Genomic DNA, 16,091 nt, shown 5'->3' with positions numbered 1-16,091 from the left:
ATACTAATAAAATGGGAAATTGTTGGAGTAATAACCAGAATTATAATTGGCCACAAAAGGGAAATTTTTGGCAAAACGATAATCATAATAACAATCAAAAGCAACAAACCGTCGAGCCAATGGATGTTGATCCATCGATTCAACTCCAGAATAAACCTAGTTACAATCGGCAGTCGAATAATAATTGGCAGGCAAATAATAATCGAGGTAGATACAATAATAATTATTATCAAAATAATAATCGGTCAAATTACTATCGCGCTAATCAAAATAAAGAGCAAACTCAAGTTTAGAAAAGGGAACCAGATGGAACAGCAAATCAGTCAGCTAATAAAGTAACCAGATTAAACAATATCAACGAAGATCATTTTTTAGACCAGACCCCTACAGGGGAATGCCTTATCTAAATAGGACAGACCGAAAAACCAAGAAGCAGTTAAAGATTTTAATAGATACAGGAGCCACTGCTTGTTATATAAAAAAGGGAATTTTCGAAAATATACAAAAATGTATAAAAAAAGGTATATAAATATATTTGAAACAAGACAATTATTTTATGAAATCGAAGGATTAGAATCTGATCTGCTCATTGGATTTAATTTATTAAGAAAAATTGGAGCTATAATAAATATAGAAAAGGGAGTCTTGGAATATAAAGGGAAAACAGAAAAGTTAAACAAGGAAGAACGCTATAGTCGAGTACCTCGACTATCAGATACCCGTTACTCAGCTAAAGGGACCAAAGGAAAATCGAGATATGCAAGCAGCAAAGCGAGATTGAAATGCGCCACCTACCGGCGGTAGACAGATTTAAGCGATGTGGGCGTTAGAGTGGGCGTGGCAATTTTTTTTTGGATCAATCGATAGGTATTGACGAGACCAATACATTTCAGTTACAATTTTTTATCTAGCATGAAAATTGTGGGCGCCACAGGCTTGGGCGGTTTGTGGGCGTTAGAGTGGGCGTGGCATATTCGCGTAGCAAACATGCGCTGCGCTCAAGCCTACGGAATCTAAATCTTAAATCCCATTTCTCTATCCTCGATATTTTCCGAGATATCCGCGTTCATACTTACGATTTTTTGAAGTTTGTGTACGGCTTGTGGGCGTCAAAGTGGGCGTGGCAAACTTTTTTTTTTTTTTTGGGTCAATCGATAGGTATTGATGAGAACAATACATTTCAGTTAAAATTTTTATTCTAGCATCAAAACTGTAGGAGCCACAGTTTTGGGCGGTTTGTGGGCGTTAGAGTGGGCGTGGGACTCTGCTGAAACAAACTTGCGCTGCGAAGGAATCTCAGGAATCTGCATGCCTAATTCCAGTATTGTAGCTCTTATAGTTTCCGAGATCTCAGCGTTCATACGGACAGACGGACAGACGGACAGACGGACATGGCTAGATCGACTCGGCTAGTGATCCTGATCAAGAATATATAAACTTTATGGGGTCGGAAACGCTTCCTTCTGCCTGTTACATACTTTCCGACGAATCTAGTACACCCCTTTTAATCTACGAGTAACGGGTATAAATATTATGATAACGAGGAAAAATTGAAATAAGTTTAATTGAAGAAAATAATATTCTTCCGTTAAAAGAATTTATTATAAAAAAATATTTTGATGAAAAAAAAAGGGAAAACACAGATTCATTATTTGTGGAAAATAGTGAAAAAAGCTTGGGAATTCAAAATCCTGAGAGTGCCGACGAAGTAAATACCGTCAATAAAAATACAAAGATCTTGGGAATTCAAAATCCTGAGAGTGCCGACGAAGTAAATACCGTCAATAAAAATACAAATGTGGGAATCGTTAGATTCACAATGTTTTATTGGGATAAAGTTTAAACATAGAAGTGCTTAGATTAAATTTTACAGAGTTCTGTTTGTCACATGAATTGTATTCTTGTCTTCACGAACGCTAAACGACGACTCCCCGCTCACTCGTGTTGGTACCGGCGGCATTAAAAGAATCGAGTACTTTATCGAGGATTTTAGATTGCAAACTGATTAAGAGTTGCCATATAACATAACCCGCTTCGAGTGTGCCGTGTAATAAGCCCGCCAGATTCAAATCCTACATTCGGCCCTCCTGACTGTTCATTCGCCTCGAATGGACCTGACCAAGGTTTCATATACTCGGAAACCGTAGATGTTTTAAATGGACCCTCTGAATCACCTATACGTTCTACTTCGTACCGCCCATGATCCTTTACTGCAACAATCTTGTAGGGCCCTAAAAACTTCCCCTTAAGCTTTAATCCGACACCATACTGAGTTCTTTTGATTGCTACCAAATCATTGAGTTGATAGACTCTTTCTTGTTTCCGCTTCAAATCAAACGCTTTCTTATTCTCGTCTTGTACCTTTTTGATGTTCTCTCTGGCTGTTTGGCGAAACTTCTCTCTTTTTTCATCTAGATCTTTTATCGCAAACTCCTGCATCAAGTCCTTCAGTTCATGGCAGCCGGCTAATCGCATATCAACTCCAGTTAAAAGCTTGAATGGCGTAATCTTGGTGCTTCTCGGCTCAGTGCTGTTGATAATTTGCTGAACTCGTCCCACGTATTTATACCAAGCTAATGGACTTTCATAGCTCAACTTTGCTAGCATTGGTACTTTCGACTTGGCCATTTCCGCGTGGTACACCCGTCGCTATAAGCAGATGCTGTATGTTGTGTGACTCGCAGTATTCCTTGAATGCAAGAGATGTGAAAGCAGTGCCTTTCTCGGACACTATGCGGTAAGGATTTCCAAAATGTACGGCTTGCTTATCCAGACAGTTTAGAACTTCGTCTACACCAGTGCTACGAGTTGGGTAGAGCCAGACATATTTTGAGAATCCGTCTACTATGATAAGGATGTGGTTATATCGCTTGGTCGTCATTTCCATGGGCCCGACGTGGTCGATGTGGTATGTAATGAAGGGTAAATCGCCTTTGTCAATTAAAGTTAGAAATCCCTCTTTCTTGCCGGCTTTGGCATTTACGATTCGATCTGTTTTATCTTTGAGCTTGGGAATAAAATACGACCTTTCGATTATATCCTGTGTCTTTCTGGCAGAAAAGTGCCCCTGGCTATGCGCGCTCTGAATTATTTCATTTTCTATAGTCGAAGGTACTACGACCAGCTCACGAGTCGGATCTTTAAAGAGAACGTCATTCTGTATATAGAAGTCCTGGTATGCATCCTTTTCTACAAGGTTCCGAACTGCTTTTGTCCAATCATCGTTAATCTGGGCTTCCTTTAAGCGATGAGTAATAGAGTCTGACAAAAAGAAACATGAGACTCGACTCAGGGCATCAGCATGTTTCATTTGGGTCCCTGAGCGATGTTCGATCTTGTAGTTGAAGTCCTGCAAATATAAAGCCCAACGAGCTACGCGAAGAGGAACTTCCTTTTTGTTCATTGTCATTTTGAACGCGTTACAATCAGTTACGTTTGTGAACTTTATGTGCTCCAATAATAGCCAGTACTTCCAGTTCATACGAATCGTATTTTTCCTCGAATGGTGATGTCTTTCGGCTCATGTATTGGACTGGATGGAAAGCACTGTCTACGGGGTACTTCTGCAGTAAGACTGCGCCAAAACCGTACTTGGACGCGTCTGTGTGGATTTCCGTTTGTAAGTTAGGATTATACAACTTAAGGACTGGTTCGCTAATAAGAGCAGTCTTCAGCTTTTCAAACGCCAATTGTTGTTTCTCTCCAAATTCATACTTGGAATCGCCTCTCAGTAAATCCGACAAGGGCCTGGCAATGGATGCGTACCCGTTTATAAACTTTCGGAAGTAAGAAGTCAGACCTAGGAATCGCTGAATCGCCTTTTTGTCATGTGGTGTGGGAAACTCTTTCACAGCTTTTATCTTTTCTGGACCTGGGGTGATGGTTCCACTTTGAATGATGTATCCAAGGAACTGTACTTTACTGTGAAATATTTGGCACTTACTCCAGTTGACACGTAAACCGTTCCGAGAAGCAACCTGCAAGACATCTTTCAACTTAGCAAGTCCTTCTTCAAAGCCTTGACTGGGTATGACTACATCGTCCATGTACACAACGACTACGTTAGTGGCGATGAGCTCCCTTAGAACTGCCATGATGAATCTTGTGAAAGCCGCAGGTGAATTTGATGTGCCAAATGGTACATAAAGGAATTCAAATTTCCAGATTGGGTTACAAATGATGTATACTTTCGAGAGCCTGGTTCAATCGGAACGTGGAAGAAGCCGTTTGTTAGATCCAAAGTAGTAAATATCTTGGACCCTTGCAGCTTGTCTAGCACGGTCTCCATATGGGCCATCGGAAAATTGTCTCGGATAATTTTCTCATTTAGTTTTCGGTAGTCACAGCACAGTCTCTTCTTTCCGTTTTTCTTGGACACCAAAACTACCGGCGATGCGTATTCTGAGGTACTTGGTTGGATGGTTTTCTCTGCAAGCCAGTCCTGAACCTGATCGTCAACTGTTTTCTGGTCACAGACAGGTAAACGACGTGGATGCTGATAGACAGGTATTTCATCCTTTAAAATGATTTTCATTTGTACCGGAGCATTTGCGTTGCGCTCGGGTGCATACTCTTCAATCAAACTTTTGGCCGCAGACTGCTGTGATTGATTTAAATGGGATAAATCAACGTGATCCGAAACTGCTGCCTGTTCTGCACACATGCCCTTAAAGTCTTGCAGAAACTCGGACCCGATATTGATATGTTTATCCTCGTTACTTTTGGATTCATTCCGTCGCATAAACTCAGTGCCTTCTTTTGTAACTTTCATGTCCACAATATCCAGGATAGTTCTGCCCAAAATTGCGTCGAAGCCCATGTCCTCATCTGGAACCACGTGAAACTCCACCTTCATGTGCATGTTGTCTATTTCAACAGGAATTACAATGCTCCCAAAAGTTAGAACTTGACTCTCGCCTATTCCCGTCAAACACTTTTCTTTTCCGGTAAGAGCTTCATTGCCTAGCTTGAGAAAAATGTTCCTGCGCATTAGGCATAGATCTGCGCCTGTGTCGACGAGTCCTTTGAATTGAGCGTAGGGAGATTTGATAAGTTTTAGTTCAAGGCCGGAAGCCGTAAACTCGCTTTTTGGCGTTCTCCACGTGAACGGCATTAGCATTGCTCTCCTGTTTTACGTCAACCTCGACTTTGCACTGTGCAGCACGATGACCTGGCTGTCCGCACCGATAACAATTATTGTTATCCTTCTTCTTGCAATTTTTCTTTAAATGGGACGGATCCCCGCACTTAAAGCATTTACGTACAAACTCGTGTTTTGAGTCGAAGTTTTTGGATCCTTCTGCCTCAGCTACACGCGCTTCATTTTTGTAGGGCATTTTGTATGAGCCGCGAACCTTCTTGTATACTTCAATCTGCTCCCTCAAATCCCTTATGGTTTTCGCCTGATACAACATTATTTTGTTTGCCTTAGCATCTGGAACTCCCTTCACAAAATACTCTATCAAACTCACTTCGTCTAGGTTAACTGGCTTGGCTATTTCCATCAAAGCATACAAATATTCCTGAAGTGTCTCTCCTTTTCTCTGTGCACGTTGACCTAGCTTGCGATGAACCTCAGCAGATGATATTTTAACAGCAAATTCGCCGCGTAATGTTGCCTTTAGAGAATCCCAGTTGCGAATGTTAACCTGACTGCGAATGAACGATTTTGCAGCCCCACTGAGCAACTGCTTAGAATAAATGAATAGTTGAAGCTCACTTACTGCACAGTCAAAGCACATTCCTCCAACTCCTGGATCCACTGATCTATATCTGGACTACCTGTACCTGCAAAATTTGAAACACTGCCTTCTACATCTTTAAGTGTAAACAAAGAACGGCTTATAGGCGCTGCCTGCACTGGACAATCGAGAGCGGTAGCTACAGATTCGACTCCATCCGAGTCGTTGTTATCATCATCGTCCTGAATACCAAAGTGAGCCAGGAGTCGATAATGTAAAACGTGCTTTCTACCGGCTGTGGGTAAATTAAGTTCTAGTAGCTTTGCGCGCAAATCGTCGCATCGCATTAACATTATCTCTTCGAGTTGCATTTTGAGATGAAATTTCCTTAAAATGTATTGATATTAGCTTAACAGTTACAAAAAGATTATATGATTATAAATATAGAATATATGAATAACTTTTCAGTTAATGACAAATTTTGGTTTTATACATACAGTCTACTTTTACTGCTTGTGACCGACTTTCAGTTTAATTAGGTCAGCTTTCTGATTACCACTCCTTTCGATGCACTGTTTCTCAAGACTGCTTGCCTGCCAATTGGATTTTCTTCTGGACTATTCAACTTGAAAAGTTCTTGCCGTTGCTTGTCCGCTGACGTCGTTGCCTTCCACCAAGATCTGCTACTCCAGAATCAGTGCTGCTCTTCTTGGAAGTCTTGCCCTCCAGATTCAGTCAACCCGCCTTTGCTCCAATGCCCGCTTCACGCTCCTGACTTGCTCCTCTCGCCTCTGTCTATCGCTGCTCCCAACGCCTTCCACAGATCAGCCTTTGCAAGTTACCAGTTCACCGTGACTGGCCGGATATCAGACCGACGCTCTGGGGGCCTATGATGCACTACCTCCTGGACTGTAGTTTGTTTAAACGCACTTCTGCACTCTAATGTTTGGGTCAATCCCGGACGAGCCCCCAAATTGTGGGAATCGTTAGATTCACAATGTTTTATTGGGATAAAGTTTAAACATAGAAGTGCTTAGATTAAATTTTACAGAGTTCTGTTTGTCACATGAATTGTATTCTTGTCTTCACGAACGCTAAGCGACGACTCCCCGCTCACTCGTGTTGGTATCGGCGGCATTAAAAGAATCGTGTACTTTATCGAGGATTTTAGATTGCAAACTGATTAAGAGTTGCCATATAACTTAACCCGCTTCGAGTGTGCCGTGTAATAAGCCCGCCAGATTCAAATCCTACACAAATATCTTGGGAATTCAAAATCCTGAGAGTGCCGACGAAGTAAATACCATCAATAAAAATACAAATATCTTGGGAATTCAAAATCCTGAGAGTGCCGACGAAGTAATTGCCGTCAAAAATCAAATAAATAAAATCGTTTGAAATATAAAAATTTCAAGCCCGCCGTCGTTGAGTTATCCGACAAACAACAGATAAACAATATAGGAACTGATCAATTAGACGGTCTAAAGGAAAAAATAGTTCATTATATTGAAAAAGAGCATTCCAAGATAAATATGCAAATTCCTTTTAGAACAGACATAAAGGGGAAAATAAATATTATTCACGACAGGCCAATATACGGGAAACAATATCCGTACGCTTTTTCTGTTACCGACTTCGTGAATAGCGAAATAAGTAGAATGTTAGCAGAAGAAATTATAAGGCCTAGTCGAAGCCCTTATAATTCACCAGTTCTGGTAGTCCCAAAGAAAGGAGAAAATCAAGACGGAAGCCATAAATTGAGACTCGTCATTGACTATAAAAAATTAAATGAAAGTACCATACCTGACAGGTACCCAATGCAAGACCCATCAGTAATTCTATATAATTTGGGAAAAGCAAGATATTTTTCAACAATAGATTTAGAATCAGGTTTTCATCAGATATTAATGAAAGAATCTGATGAAGAAAAAACATCCTTTTCAATAAATAATGGAAAATACGAACTTTTAACAATGCCATTTTCAGAGAGCAATGGACGACATCCTAAGAGAACAAATAGGGAAAACATGTCATGTCTACATGGACGACATTATAATATTCTCAAACAGTCACCGACTACCAGTCATCGAGTGCGGACGTCTTTATTCTTTCTCATCGTTGATCTTCGGAACCTGTGCTTAGTATACCTCTCCCACACTAGTTACCACCAAACCAGTGGCCGACAAATTCCTCCGTACCACCCACTTACCTGGCTTATGCGACGTCGAATTCAATTACCACGAATCTCTTACCTTTGTGAAGGGAACAATATACGCACCATGCCTAAACAACATCCCAGAAGAAGAAATTGTGAAAGAGCTACGAGCCCAAAACGTGCATTCGGTATTCAAGTGAGGGAGTGATTCTGGTCACTTTTGATCTCTACAATCTTCCCAGTAAGCTGGACATTCTCTTGGTACAGTGTCAAAGTAAGGGACATACAGCTAGACACTGTGATGATCCAACCATGTGCTCCACCTGCAAACTCGGCCGATCACAACTTCTCTCAGCAGTACTGTCAATCTAAGCAAACCTATTTAAACCACACCTACCAACCCATTTCTACATCTCTTCCGCGAGGCAACTTGACTTAAATTTTACAAAACTGGAATTAGAAATCGCAATTCAAACGGCAAAGGGAAAAAGTCCCGGCTTTGACAGAACTTCGTATCCCATGCTTAAAAACCTACCACCAGCTGTTAAAGATAAACTTTTAGAGGTCTTTAACGCAATGCTCCAAACAGGATCCTATCCACATACCTGGAAGTCAGCCACGATAATCCCTATACCCAAACCAAACAAAACTAACCCAGAAATCAATAGCTTCCGTCCCATTTCACTTCTCTCTTGCCTAGGAAAAACAGTCGAGAAAATGATTGCACGCAGGCTCATGTGGTTTACCACGCAAAAAAGCCGTATCTCTGACTACCAGGTTGCATTCAAAAAGAGTCACAGTACTATGGATGCTCTCTTGAGATTCCAACACTTCGCGTCGAAGGCCCTTTCTACAAAAAATCACGTATCCATTCTGGCTACGGATTTTGAAAAGGCTTTCGATCGCGTGGGGTTACACTCAGTGTTATACCAACTCGTACTCTGGGGCGTTGGTCCAAGACTTTATAACCTTATAAAAGCCTTTATGACCAACAGAACTTTCAGGGTCCGAGTCAATAACTCAACATCAAATCTACATAAGCTCCACAATGGAATTCCTCAGGGTTCCCCTCTTTCGGTGGTACTCTTTATGATTGCTTTTGAGCAAATATCTTCAATTTTTAACAGACACAAAGACATTTCCATTTCATTGTATGCTGATGACGCATTTATTTACACCAACAAGAAAGATCTCACTTCCGTTAAAGATACCTTCTCAAGCGTTCTGGACGAACTGGAACAGTGGGGTGCTTCATCTGGGGCATCTCTTTCCATTGGAAAATGTCAGGTCCTACATATTTGCCGAAAACAAAATTGCAACTTTCCCGAAATTGTATTTAAAAACAAAGTCATTCAACAAACTAATCATTTAAATCTCTTAGGAATTACCTTCGACTCTAGGCTTACATTTAAAGAACACTGCCTAAGACTTAGAAAGCAGTTAGAATCTCGTCTCAATATAATTAAATGTTTAAGCTCCAAGTACTCTCATGTACATATAAATACTTTAATTAACATAAAAAGGGCATTAATACTCTCAAAAATAGATTACGGGCTCCCGATATTCGGCTGGATTGCAGCCTCTAATATCAAGAGTATTCAACCACCATACCACGCAGCTGTACGCAGATCTATCTACGCCTTTCCGACCTCTCCGACCAAGTGCACTCTAGCGGAGTCCGGACTACCCAGCATCGCCAACAGGATAAAAGAAACTACAACCCGACTCATACCTAAATTATATACCACTCCAAATCGGTTATTAGCTGACGACTTCAAAAACATATTTAAAGAAAGAAGGAGATACAAACATCCTCCTAGTCTCCGGATTTGCGCCAACTTTAGCAAGAAATTGGACCTACCCCCACCAAACAGATTTAGATCGTCCGGGCCATCTCCACCCTGGTCTCGGAACCAACCTAACATCAACACCAAACTACGTATCTCCACAAAAAGTCATACTCCCAGCTCAGTTCATCGCACCCGATTTCAAAACGAAAAAGAACTCCTCGGTGGCTCATTGGCTGTTTACCGACGGATCCAAAACTTTGGAATCAACCACTTTCGCAGTCATCGACGCTAACAACACCATCATAGCGGGAGGGGCGCTCCCCCTCTACAATTCAATATTCGTGGCAGAAGCTACGGCTATATTACTAGCCTGCCGCTTAGCCACCAGTAAAAACGGAGAGTTTGTTGTCTGCACTGACAGTCTGTCTTCACTCCTGGCAATAAATAACCCCGAGTATCGCGATCCCACCATAAGAGAGATACATAGATTAACAAAAGAACATCCGAAAAAAATAACACTCTTTTGGGTCCCAAGCCATCAAGGCATAAAGGGTAACGAAGACGCGGACCAGGCAGCCCACAACATTGGCCTCTCACCAACATTCGTTTTCACTCCAATAAACAGCAAGGACATACACAAGCTAATAGATCGCAACTTGGAAGACCAAAAGATGGAGGAATGGTCCACTTTCACCCATAGATACTGCAAATTTAATCCCACTTCTACAAAAATACCTCTCCCAGCGGCAATCGGGAGACGACAATGCAGTACCTTTATCCGGCTTCGTATAGGACACACCAAACACACACACGAACACCTATTAAAAGGCATCAATAATCCAATCTGCAGTCTCTGCGGAGGAATCCCAAACATCGACCACCTTTTAGACAATTGCCCTGGACTGGCCAATATTAGAGCCCACCTGTTCGGCACACAGCCCCCTTCCCAAATCCTTGATTGCCCATCCGTAGAAAATATTAAAAAAATTTACGAGTTTATAAGTAAATCAAAGCTAGCAATATAATAACAAACTAAGCCCATAAAAAAACCGCAAGTACAGATTTAAACACAGCAGATTAGTTACAGTCAGAGTCGAAGGCCTCCGCAGCCAGTGCTCGGAAATTTAGTATTAAGTTTAACATTGTCTGATAAGCTTAATTTGTTAAATAAATAAATAAATAAATATTCTCAAACTCAATTGAACAACATTATAAAGACTTAAACAAAATTATAAATATATTATTAAAGGCAAACATGAAAATCTCTTTAGAAAAATCAAAGTTCTTAAAACGCGAAACCAGTTTTCTAGGATACATTGTATCTTATAATGTCATCAAGACAGACCCAGAAAAAATTGACACCATTATTAAATATCCGCTTCCAAAAAATATTCGGGAACTAAGAAGTTTCTTAGGCCTTACGGGCTATTATAGAAAATTTGTTTTAAATTACGCCTCTATAGCCAAACCTCTAACAAAATATCTTGGAGGTCATAATGGCAAAATTTCAAAAGGAATGTCAAGAAAAATGTTAATTCAGCTGGATGACCCAACTATTAAAGCTTTTAACGAGCTGAAAGAAAATCTCATTGCTCAAGTAGAAATAGTTCAACCGGATTATAATAAAAAATTTACCCTGACCACCGACGCTTCGGACGTCGCAATTGGTGCAGTATTATCTTAAGAAGGTAAACCAATTACTTTTATTTCAAAAACCTTGACTAAAACGGAACAAGTTTTTGCAACTAATAAGAAGGAACTTTTAGCCATAGTATGGTCTCTTAAAAATCTAAGAAACTACTTATACGGAGTGATTGGAATTCAAATCCAAACCGATCATCAACCATTATCTTTCGCAGTCTCTGGTAAAAATCCTAATATTGAAATGAAACGCTGGTACTCCTTCATAGAAAGTTTCACTCCTAAAGTCATTTAAAAGCCAGGTACAACTTATGTAGTTGCAGACGCCTTATCAAGAATTCAGATCAACAACTTAACTGACAGTAACGAATCGGTCTCAGATCAAAACACTCAGCATTCAGCAGAGAGTAGTTTTGAGAATGTCATACAAGAAACCCGAAAACCCTTAATCCAGTTTAAGCAACAATTGCTATTAGCAACAATAATAGAATTTGACACTCCCGAAAATTTGATATCAATCTTAAGAGAATATATTCCTCCTAATTAATTAATTAGGTATTCATTGTACTTTAGAGGACTTTTATAGAATTCAAAAACCACTTAAAGATAATTTTGTGAATAAATTTTTGTGGACAAGAATATTTGTCCAAGATGTAGAAACTCCTGAGGACAGAGCACTTATAATCGAAGAAACACATTGCAGAGCACACAGGGGACTTGACGAAAATTATAAACAAATCAGTAAATTATATTATTGGCCAAACCTACTTGCAAAATTAAAAGAATATATAAAAAATTGTAAAATTTGCAATGAAAACAAACATAACAGACACCCAATTAAAATTCCAATTGGAGAAGCCCCAATCCCGGGTAAAGAAGGCGAAAATTTACACATCGACATATATTACCCGCAACGTCTTACTTTCATAACTTGTATTGACGCTCATTCAAATATTTAGTAGTAAAATTAAATATCGAAAACAAAGTAATGGACTTCTTCAACAATTTCCACAAGCCAAAGTAATAATGACCGATAATGAACCAAGCTTTACCTCGGCCTAATTCAAATCTTTTGCACAAAGGAGCGGTTTAACTTTACATTACGCAGACCCGGGGCACAGTTCCTCAATCGGACAAGTGGAAAGGGCACATTCTACATTAACAGAATTAGCTCGATGCATTAAAAAAGAATTTAATTTAACCGACTATTCCGAAATAGTAATAAGAGCCGCTCAAGAATATAATCAGAGCATTCATTCTACAACGAACCAAAAACCTTTTGACGTACTATATAATAAAATAGAGCACGATAACATTCCTCAAATTTAAAAAATACACAAGAGGAAATGTTAGAAACACATAATGAAAACAGATAAGAAGAAGTATATCATGTAGGACAGGTAGTTTATGAAAAGAAACACGGGCAAAGAAATAAACTTAAGACTAGATATAAAAAACAAGTAGTTTAAGAAAATTTACCTAACAAAATAATAATCAACAATAGAAATAGAATTATTCACAAAGATAATATAAAATTCTAAAAATGTATATGTTACTTTTTTTTACCTTTTCCAGAAAATGTTTTATCAGGTGCTCATACTACACCTTATTTTATTAACAAAATCAGAAATAATTGACTATACAAGTCACGAGTATCTTTTATTCAAGGACAATAAAGACGTATTGACGTACGATTCATACGCAGAATTATTCCACGTAACTAACTTAAGTTTTTATAAAGAAATAATAAAATTGGAATCAGATAATATAAAAAGGGATACTAATAAAAGGTCACAATGGGAAATTAAATATGACATAGAAGTAATCAAATTAATTTTATCATAATTAGTATCAACTAGCTCAAAAAGGGGGATAAATGAGAAAGGCACTGTGTGGAAATGATTAGCTGGAACTCCGGATCATGATGATTTCATTAAAATACAGAATAAAATCGATGAATTAATTGAAAATAATAATAAGCAATTTATTATCAATTCCAAACTGTTTAAAGAAATAGAATCTCTTTCTGATGAATTTAAAAAAGGTTTTATTGATCAAGTTTTACCACTGCGAAAATATCGCTTACGATTATTAACATTTGATCTGCAAAATTTAATTGACACAATCACACTAGCAAAAATTGACGTTTTTAATACCAAAATATTAAACAATGATGACATCATGGAAATATTAAAACATGAACAAAAACCAGTAATTATCGCTGACTTAATGGACATCTCTGTTTTTAAAATTGCACTGCATAAAAAACATGAAATAATTATATAAAATGCCCAATAATAAAAAACAGATGCGAAATATATCACGCTAGAGCGATTTCCCAAATCGATGGGAAACTAGTATTAAGCAATCAAGTCGCAAAATGCGCAAATATGTTTTATGAAATGTCTAACCTTAAGAACGGACTTTTAAATAATTATTGCACTTTAAATAATGAAAAAACTTTTTTTACCCGCTTATTAAATGGCGATAAATCCACTTGTAAAAAAATAAGAGAGCAAAATAAAAAAATAGACATCATACAAGATGGTGCCATTCTTATAAATGGTAACAATATTGTGAACAACTCTCATTTAAACGGTTCATTTTTGATAACATTTAATGGTATATACCATATACCAATTTGGAAAACAAAATTCTTAACTACTTAACTACGAACCACTTCAAAAATTATGAAATATCCAATTACATATTATCAAATAACTCAGAACTTTCTTTAAATAATATAAACATTTTAAATCATTTCATTAAAATTAATAATACTAAAATATCACTAACCTTTATATTATTAATTTTAATCATTATATTTTTAATTTTTGTACTTATTATAAAATACAAAAATGCCATATTATTTGTATCCAAAAAACAACGGCCAGAACCAGAAAAACCTATTAACCAAGAAAATTTTTTAACAGAATTAAGAGATCAATTAAATGAATTTCATATTGAAGCTGGACGATCCATTTTAGAAGGGGGAGAGTTATCCAACCCGTGAAATGGTTCCACTTATGGAATTTATAAACAAATTTTTGAATTCAATCTCATTTATGTTACCCTTGCCTTCAGCGACATTGCCTTTGCCTTTGTTTAAGATTTTGCCTTTGCCATCTATTTCGAGGGCGCGCTTGACCGTCCTGCTAAGATAAATAAACCAATCGTAAAGTAAACACATGCTTCCGTTCGAAGCCCAAACTTTTCCGTTCGAAGCCCACAGTATGATTTTCAATCAAATTACATCGGTCAGCATAAATTCATTTCACAACGAGATGCGACAGTTTCAGCATAAGCTTTTATTTTAAACAAAAATTAAAGTTCTGGAAGCTTAAGAAAAGGAAAGCTTCTGGCCGAGGTTGATTGGATAATTTTTTAGAATTAAGAGCGAGTGCTATTTTATCCGAGACCGCGATCGGTTCACAGTTTTAAAAAAGTGTCTGGTATTAATTGTGTTTAAGAACAAAGGTTTATCACCAGAGTTTTAAGAATAAAAAATAAATTTTTTAAAATCATCTACTAACGACGAATTTAATTTGCACTTTTTATACCCGTTACTCGTAGAGTAAAAGGGTATACTAGATTCGTCGGAAAGTATGTAACAGGCAGAAGGAAGCGTTTCCGACCCCATAAAGTATATATATTCTTGATCAGGATCACTAGCCGAGTCGATCTAGCCATGTCCGTCTGTCCGTCTGTCCGTCTGTCCGTCTGTCCGTCTGTCCGGATGAACGCTGAGATCTTGGAAACTATGAGAGCTAGGCTATTGAGATTTAGCGAGCAGATTCCTGAGCTTCTTACGCAGCGCAAGTTTGTTTCAGTAGAGCGCCACGCCCACTCTAACGCCCACAAACCGGCCAAAACTGTGGCTTCTACAGTTTTGATGCTAGAGTAAAAATTTAAACTGAAATGAATTGTTCTCATCAATACCTATCGATTGACCCAAAAAAAAGTTTGCCACGCCCACTTTAACGCCCACAAACCGCCTACAAACTTCAAAAAATCGTAAATATGAACGCGGATATCTCGGAAACTATCAAAGATAGAGTATTGGGATTTCAGATTTAGATTCCGTAGCCTTGTACGCAGCGCAAGTTTGTTATGCGAATATGCCACGCCCACTCTAACGCCCACAAACCGCCCAAGCCTGTGGCGCCCACAATTTGTATGCTAGATTAAAAATTTTAACTGAAATGTATTGGTCTCGTCAATGCCTATCGATTGATCCAAAAAAAAATTTGCCACGCCTACCCTAACGCCCACAATGCTTAAATCTGTCTTCCGCCGGTAGGTGGCGCATTTAAATCTCGCTTTGCTGCTTGCATATCTCCATTTCCCTTTGGTCCCTTTAGCTGAGTAACAGGTATCTGATAGTCGAGGTACTCGACTATAGCGTTCTTCCTTGTTATACCCGTTACTCGTAGAGTAAAAGGGTATACTAGATTCGTCGGAAAGTATGTAACAGGCAGAAGGAAGCGTTTCCGACCCCATAAAGTATATATATTCTTGATCAGGATCACTAGCCGAGTCGATCTAGCCATGTCCGTCTGTCCGTCTGTCCGTCTGTCCGTCTGTCCGTATGAACGCTGAGATCTTGGAAACTATAAGAGTTACAATACTGGGATTAGGCATGCAGATTCCTGAGATTCCTGCGCAGCGCAAGTTTGTTTCAAAAGAGTGCCACGCCCACTCTAACGCCCACAAACCGCCCAAAACTGTGGCTCCTACAGTTTTGATGCTAGAACAAAAATTTTAACTGAAATGTATTGTTCTCATCAATACCTACCGACTGACCTAACAAAAGTTTGCCACGCC

This window comes from Drosophila subpulchrella, unplaced genomic scaffold, assembly GCF_014743375.2.
Source record: "Drosophila subpulchrella strain 33 F10 #4 breed RU33 unplaced genomic scaffold, RU_Dsub_v1.1 Primary Assembly Seq25, whole genome shotgun sequence".
Classification (NCBI taxonomy): domain Eukaryota; kingdom Metazoa; phylum Arthropoda; class Insecta; order Diptera; family Drosophilidae; genus Drosophila; species Drosophila subpulchrella.
This window is presented reverse-complemented; position numbering follows the sequence as displayed.